Source organism: Cupressus sempervirens, chromosome 11 (assembly GCF_028749045.1).
Source record: "Cupressus sempervirens isolate cs-2001-9-10 chromosome 11, ASM2874904v1, whole genome shotgun sequence".
Classification (NCBI taxonomy): Eukaryota; Viridiplantae; Streptophyta; class Pinopsida; order Cupressales; family Cupressaceae; genus Cupressus; species Cupressus sempervirens.
The window spans coordinates 287217569-287226661 of NC_143128.1; the positions used below are offsets into that span (position 1 = coordinate 287217569).

Below are 9093 nucleotides of genomic sequence, written 5' to 3' on the forward strand. Positions count from 1 at the left end.
GGACCTCAACAAATGTGAGCCTCAAGGAGAGTTCAATTCCCTCCTTTATTATTCACTATGCGTATAATCCTACACTCCCATTTGATCTTGAATGATGATGTACTAAATGCTAAGTGTCTATGTTGAGTGCTCCAAAATCATCCATTTCATGCCTTCATCTATAGATAATGTCTTTCTAGTTTCTTTCTACTCACACGTGCATTTTATTTCATATGATCATCTGAAAATTGTGTCACTCTAAGCTCTCAACTATTTCCTCTTGATTCATCATCTCATAATTGATGAATGAGAGATTTGGAATAAGCTGTAAGAATCCATCAAAGCATAAAGGATTTTTTCAGACGGTGTAGATGACATAGTAGCATTTTCCTTGGGAGACATGCTTGCAAAATGGAAGCATAGATAAGTCATGTGAACTATTTGATAGGGTGCCTGAACGTAATGTGGCCATCAAAAGCCATGGTTGTTGGATATGCACAAAATAGATATATTGAGAGAATATATTTGTTTAAGTTGCAACTTCCCTGGTAGACATGCATGCAAAATGTGTAATCCTAGACAAATAGTTCAATTGAATCCTCCTCCTGGAGGAAGGGTACAAAAAATACATAGTACAATTGAATGGTCTATAGATACCATTAGGATAAATCACAACTATGGATAAATCATCATATTAGATAATCACAACTATGGATAAATCATCATTTAGAACTATTTTCACTAGTAGCTAAGATACCAATCTACATCATACATGGAAGAAGTTGAAGAGCAGGAAATACACATCAACATCATGATAAGAAGTGATTTGGTTAATGAACTAATTACTAAATCAATATGGATTGATACACAATAGCAAATGAGGAATCTGTAATGGGTATTCTGGTTCCCAAGTGCTAATAAGTATGATAGCTACTATGAAGACCAAAAACCAAGTGATAATTGATCAATAATCATATGTATATCCAATGATGGTCCATGATTACTATGTAATAGGATGATACACAAATTAGGAGAAGTTGCATAAATAAACATAAACAATCAAGAGGACATCAATCAACATATGACTGAGCAATAATAAGCATACATCACTCATAACCGATACCGATATGGAGGAACAACAATTATGTTATGATAATGATTAAGTGAAAAAATGACAAACTTTGAGATCTATTGAACCAATGAACCATATTATTAAACTAGCTCATGCACAGTGACTAGTGAGATTATTACTATTGGCATCCAATAAGGAGAATATTATAATCAATAACTAAAGGCTGATTAATTATTGAATGAAAGGATGCAAATCTAACAAGGAAAAGGTGCATCTAGAAATGATCATGAAGGGATACAATCTTCATTATTAAAAAATGTTATACTAACTGATCTTATTGTTAGAAGACTTGTAACGAAAAGGTGTGATTAGCAAACGAAATGAAGGGACATGAGACATGTCCTATACAATGGCGATCCTCACTTAATTATGCAGATATAAGAAATATTTTCCATTGATCATTCAAAAATATAATAAAAATTAGACAAAATAGAAAACAATTTAACACAAATGTCTTATATTCATTTAAAGAGTTTCTTCTAAATCTATTTCTTCTTTTAGTCATTTTATCTTTATTATTCCTAGCTAAAAGAAATGAATATTTCTAAGTTTTGAATCTACATGAACAGTGCACAACTTTTATTCAATAGAGGTATGAAGAATACTCGAGATAGATAGTCATTGTCAGTACGCTCTAGAATACTGTCAGTTGGCTTGTTCTCATATGTTTTGATTGTCTCCAAGTAACGAGCACACTCTTCCACACTACAATCTCCAAACAAAAATCCCAATTAAAGACAAAAAAAATTCTCCCATTTAAAAGAAAAGAAAATAGTTTTTCATGCATGTTTGACCCTATGTTCTGAGTGTTCCTTGGTGGGGTAGTATAGAGAATCCATGGTGTCTTCCTAGGCAAGTCTACAAGAGGTTGGAACATAGTAAATTAGAAGCAAATCCCAGTAACAAATGTATAATGTATAGTTATATTAAAACCTAGAAGGATTGCTACCAAAGAGGCAAAACTAATGCTAAAGATAACAATTTGATTTTGGAAGGTGAAGTAAAAGCGATTGCAATAGATGATCTAGTACTCAATTATGAATTATTTACCAAGACTTCAAAAATTGTGGCAAAAAATTCATGTGAGGCAGTATTTTAAAAAAGAAGGCCTATTTTATACATTTGTGAAGTTGTATATTAAAATTGTTACTCAACATTTTGACTTTTACTAGCTTTGAGGATGAGTCTCTTTAAGGAAAAGGACATGTTGTGTGCCTAGACACAAAATAACATTATACTTGTTTTCTAGCCTATAGCCCTAGTTTCAAAAAATACATCTCTTCTTTTCAAAATGCAATAGATAGAACCACCATTGTTTGAGTACTCTTTCTTTATAGTTAGGAATTTGTAGCTACAATTTATCTTAGGAGAGCATGTACTTCCCATATTTTGCAAATATGGTGTTGTTTGATATTTTTCTGCAATTCATTCTATGAATTTATAAGGAACTCCTCAGAATCTGCACTATGAAGGAAAGAAAAATAATTCAAAACTAAAATGAAAACCATTTATTTCATTGGTAAATAATAGGGAACATAGTCCTCTAATGGTAGAAATTATAGCTCAAGGTGAAAAAGGCTTCTAAGGAGATGCAAGCAAGATGATTAAATAATTTTTTTCATTCTTGATAGATAATTCATACCTCAAAAACCCATCCACAGGTTCAATGAGAGGTTCCCAAAAGTCATGCTTTTCATTGTATGACCTTGTCACTAATGATAGATTTACTATTGAATTTAAGTGATCGAGTCTTCCATGTAAAGTAGCCATGATGCCAGTGAAACAAATGTTCAACAATGGAACCATCTACATGGACAAATGAAAAGAGAAAACCAATGTCAAACTACTGATGGATTCAACGATTTAAAAATCATCATATAGATCAAAACTATTGAGATATAAGATTTACATAGCCATTGTCATCACTAAATTGTGAGATTACATGCAAGTGAAGTGTCACATCACAACATTCCTACCCATGAAATGCTTACTAGACCCCCAAAATCATCAAAAAGTGTTGTTGAAATCCTTTGTACTTAGGCATCAATCACTAAGTCATCTGGTTCATGGGAATTGGTCTGATCTGCTAGTCTTAGGGCCTTTTTGGTGGCTTTTTTATTCTAGTTCTTACAAGGAATGTACCAGCCTGTAAATTGCCTCACATGGTCAGATTCCAAGAAAATAAAAAAAGATTCTCAATTATCCTTCTGCAAAAGTGATCAATAGATTATACCTCACTATCTAGCATCCATATGCTAAAGTCTTCTCTTGTCTATTTAATTTCAGTTGTGTCCCAAATACTATTATTAGGGAACTGAGCTCCAATTACTAAATCATTACGAATACAATGCAATGATTATTCACAATGATTTGAATTCACCTAGTTTTGGGGGAGATTTACTTGCAATGCATCCTAGAGAAACATATCTAGGAGGAGCTTGAGGCAACCAGAAGGAGATACTTTCCACACCTCTATGTTTATATATTTGTTCCATTTTTATGAAGTCTAATGGTGTTTTTAAAAGAACCCTGTCATTTAGGTCACGAAGAATCAAACTTTCATTTGGAGGCTCAAATCTACATTCTAGAACATTTCAACAATAGGAGAAATGTTAATAATAGCAATCACTTGAAGTACAAAATAAAGAAAAGCATTATAGCAATTGACTTCTACAATGAAGAATTGAACATGTAAGGAAGATAGTTAAGAACCAAGATTGATGTACAAAAATTAAAAAATACAGATAAAGTGTGCTTTGTCTATTGAGGTATAAGTGGCATTTGCTACTGCTATTGCTATTGTTGAATGGATGCAGCTCCAGACCACCTAACATTAGATTGATGTCCTTGTTGTGGCTAAACTAGAGGAAGATAGAAATTTGGAATATATGCATTTCCTGGTGTAATACCAAGGACAAGCTACTACTGATAACCAAATCCACTAGCCTACAACAAAATTGGCATTAGATCATAAACTACCAATGAAAAAAATGCTGACTAAAGAACTTGCAAAAAATTGGAATAATTTTCCAAGCATGACATGCTAAAAAGGGTAATTTGTTCTTATATAAGAACATAACAAATAAAAGTTGATGAACATTGAGCTTTTCATTTCAGATCAGTCACAAAGAAAAAGTTGACACATCCTTTTCTTCAAGATGAGCATAGAGCCATTTGCAAGGTATCAAAATTAACTTTGAATTGATTAGCACAGATTAATAGCATCAACAACAAATATATCAAAAAATATGAATATATATCATATTTACTTGAGGTGGCATGAGTGTGGGTGGCCCTATCCATAGAAAATTGGTTGGCTTAGACCTGGACCACTAGGAGGGTATATAGGAAGATGAGTTGGCATAGCTTGTGCCATGCCAACCAGATTTCGCATTTGTGAGAATTGTGCCTACATAAAACAATCAAGAGATGCCAAATTAGTATGGCATTTCCACTGACAGAATACTAATAATTTCAACCAACCAAATAGACATTGTGAATCAATAATTCCCAGAGTCATAATAGTTACAACAATATTTTGAGTGAGCAAATACATTCCATAATAAACACACATTTTGGAACCCAACAATTCCTAAATTTCTACCTAGACTTAACCACCTAAACTACTGGATATATTATTAATACCCTTCCACCCCCTATAACCTCATGACCATTCTTTCCTACTCTTATCAGAAATAGTTCCATCAAGATAGTTCAAGTCCATACTAAATGTCTTAATGATTGAGTTTCTATATATAGTTATCTTATTTTAGGGCACCAAAATGGGTTTTATCCCCTCACACAAGTAAACAATCTATTAAAATATCCTAGATTTGTGATTATAAAGCTTTGCTTCGAACAAAATGCCACAATCAAATTGTGAACTAGAGAATAATGCAAGGCCACACATGCAATTACTTCCACAAATACTATGATAAGAAAAGATAATGCTCACACACTACTTAAGATTTGAAATAGAACAAGCTTCAACAATACATTGCAATATATATATGGATCTTTTGGCACTATTACTAAAATTGTTTACCTTCTAGGTAAGAACATAAGTTTGTTTCAATATACAAATCTTCAAAAGGAATTTCATATCAGGAAACAAAAGTAACAAAAAATAAATTAAAATGCAATGCACTAGGAATAATATAGCACATAATGAGTACTAAACCTCAATTAAACAAAAGACTATACAGTGGCTTCAATAAAACTGATGCTACACCTAAACCATCACTTGTAGCAAGCTACTTGAAGATATGTAGTACAAATCATCCCAAAGAACAACCTCTAATTTTTAAAAACTTTCGTTTTTGCTGGGTGAAGTTTTACTTTTTGTCTTGGCAAAGTGAACCAGGTCTTCAAACAACTTATCTTCAAGTTTAACTTGTTTGCTGGAAGTTAACGATTGTTGTGGATATGCATCATTGTAAGTTCCACCATGAATGAAGATGTTTTGTATTCTTGATATCAACTCATCATGTGTTGATTAATTGTAACCATGTGTAGACTGGCTAGAACACAAAGCTTGTTGCTGCTGAAAAAACTATTGTCTTTGATTGTGCTTTGCTAGAGAAGGGGGAATAACTATTCTAACATTGCTATTGTTGAGATAATGGGTGTTGCACACATTGCATAATATTGTTATTTTATTATTTTATTTTATGTTGTGCCTAGATGGACGTGCAACATGTAAATATTCCCATGGAATATTCTTGATGAGTTGTATTGTAACATTGTGATAATATTTCATGTAATTCTTTAATATTGGGAAAAAGAATTAAATGCCCAATATTAAATGTGGGGTCAGTGGGTTAGGTAGCACATGGTTTTAGCACATGGTTTATGTAATACCACTTGGTTTTGTGGGACTTGCTACTATATAAGCAGCCACAAGGGTAGTTGTTGTATAGAGAAGAGAGAGTGACAAGGAGAAGAAAAAGACAAGAGTCGAGCGGGACAAGGCTTGACAGGTTAGCCAAGGGAGCATTTGTGAAGGTTGAAAGCATGGCATGGGATGTGTGGATTCATGCTTGTTCACATAGTTTGCTCGGTTGTGGCTATGGCCATGAAGGCTTCCATGGTTGTATGAAAATGGTATTTTTGCTGAATAATACATGATGATGGATGCTTTTGGAGGCTGGTTTTTTTTCCCTTAATGAGGGTTTCCCAGGGTATATCTTGTGTCACAATTTTGTGGGTATGTTGTCTATTCTCTTGCATGTGGATTTTAATTCCATGTTTATTTTAGATTTATTATGGGTTATGTGGAAACGGTTATATTCTTTATTGCCAATTTTCCTTACAGCTATCATATATGGGAGGTCCTTGTATATTATCTACACCTTGTGATGTATTTTGTGATTGCTCTACTTCTCAAGGAGTGAGAGGAAGGATTTTAGGAGTCTTTTGTGTTGATGCCTTCAAATTTTGTGATTGTGGCCCATATAACAAAATTGATTGTTGTGGACTACGAGACTCCCTTGCTAGATTTGACCATTGCAAACCTTGGATAGATTTGTCAAAATATGACTCTGAGCCATGGTGTGGAAACTTCTGGTATTCATTTTGTTGTGTTGATGACATCCCTGAAGAGTAACCTCCATTTTGATATGGAGAATTTGATTGTAAATTCAAAGGATATGGAAAAGTTTTCTAAGAAAGAGATATTGGTGGTGAATGTGTGTATTTCTAATTGACTATGCTAGCTGTTGGTGGAGTTGCAACAGTTGGTGACTCGTAAGCATCACCACTGAGGAAATCCATTGTCTACTCAGTTTTCTAGCCATGAGCATCAATACATTAAAGTCCTGGTGGTGGAGGTATCAATGGGGGTTGACCTGTTGATTGATTCTTTTTAATGTTATCAACTCTCTGATGAGCTTGTGCACTAGATCCTGACCTACAATGCATAAAATACTATTATTTCTCTTTTGATTTTTCTCTATAGAAGCCTATCAAATCATAGTACATGTATTTAGTAGATGAAAGGAACTAGTTGAAAGAATTTGATGAGTAACTACATTATTTAAAAATTACACAAAGCCATGGCATGTGTAAGAAAAATCTTGGCAAAGCTTTTGTAGACACTTTACAAAATACTAAATTACCAATTGTTTAAATCAACAATTACATTTCTATAAGAACTAGCCATCCACAGATAAGCTACCTGCGAGCTAGTTGTGTTAAATTATCTGCAATCTCATCTTCCTCATGGTTGACACTGACAAGAGGAGCCGCATGAGTTGATGTTCTTTTTTACGTAATAGGAGACCCTGTAGTAATGGAGTCATGTTTCCCTAGCACACGATCCAATTCATCATTCAATGCAAGACCCTGAGCAAGAAGCTCCTTTTCCCTGCATTAAATCTAAAATAAAGGTGAACCAGCTAGATAATGGGCTAATAAAACATGCTTTATTGCTAGTGAGAAGCATTAAAAACTATGTTAATGGTATGTTAGCCTGCACACCTAGATTCTGGGTTAGTTCAACCATGGAGATTCTAAGGGTCCTATCAAATGGGTCATATCAGACAACCCCTCTATTCTACAAACCTCAATGGGTGGTCAACATTGACTATCCAAGCAACTGCCTCCTAAGGAAATTGGCATAGAAGATGCCTATGTACCAGTTTTTGGTGCCTTCTACACTAAAGAAACCTATTTTGAAGATAGTGGTTGAAACCTTGGTTTGGTTGCCTTCTAGGATTTCTTCCACATCTATGGCATCTTCTGCCACTTTGGTGGTGTTGGTTTAAACAACCCCATCCAAAAGTAGTGTAAAACTCACAACACACACACATTCGACACTACCTCAATTTTTGAGGCTGTTACACCAAAGCAACCAAACTATGTCTTGTATTGCCATCAAGCATAACTATGAAAATTAGTTACTCTATGGAATTTGAAATGCTTATAGCTTGTCAGATTAAATGACCTTTTTGCAGATTGATTACCTTAACAATAAATTAGTTTTTTCAATGTTAATTATGTAAAATCTCTTGTGCCAAATTTTAATTTGACATTTTATTTATTTATTTATTCTGGCTTGATAGTTTAGGCAAAAAAAGGTGAAAGGTATAAGGAAACAATACAAAATTATAACAAACACCCCTCTACACAACAATACAAATATAGTAGAGCAATGAACTTTAAAAGTTAGATGGTAAATCAAACATAAGAATAAGAGTAGAGTGCACCACATACGCTCAATCAAGTATAATAAAGTTTTTACTGAAAGCAAAATATTTTAAACATTAAGGAAAATATCATTTTACCCATGATAATCTTCTAAAGACCCATATGATGATGATTACTAATTTTATTGTTTAAACATTGCACAATAAATATCTATCATTACAATAAGTTTGGCATTCACATTGAGGTAGCATTTTTTTCACAGCAATTTAATTTGTCATATGAAATTATGTAGAATCCAAAATGAATTCAATCAGAATTTTTTAACAAATCTATCTACTAGACCTTGTTACCTAGACTAGAATTGGTGTCTCTGATGAAAGTTAGTACTTAAAATGATTACAATGTTTCAACATAATAACTTACAAAGGACATCCCAATATTTTAGAGTTTTCACTCAATTCAAAAAGAATTTTAGAAAATTCATCATAGAACTAAAACAAAGGATTCCAAATGAAAATCATAAATACAAAATGTAACTTACGAAGTTGTATTGACAAGATGCATCACATGCTGCTTGTAAGTACAACATTGTCCAACAAGATCTATAATCACTTCCTGCTTTAGACTTTGCATATTGTAGCTATTCCAATTACAAAACTAAGCCTTGTAAAATAGCTTCAATACTACTAATGCATGTATCAACGTATTAATTTTTTTTTATGTCCCTAAAAATCATTATGTTGATATTTAATCTAAAAATCTACCCTCATATTATAAAGTACAAAAAGTAAAATATGCTCCCAAATATTGCAACATATATTAAATGGAAAACATCT

The 9093-nt window shown here is 33.1% G+C and overlaps 1 pseudogene; it reads right to left on the reverse strand.

The window, feature by feature from the left end:
- Nucleotides 1-5414: 5414 nt before the first annotated feature.
- On the reverse strand, nt 5415-8890 carry LOC149529231 (uncharacterized; annotated as a pseudogene).
- Between the last annotated feature and the right edge of the window lie 203 nt (nt 8891-9093).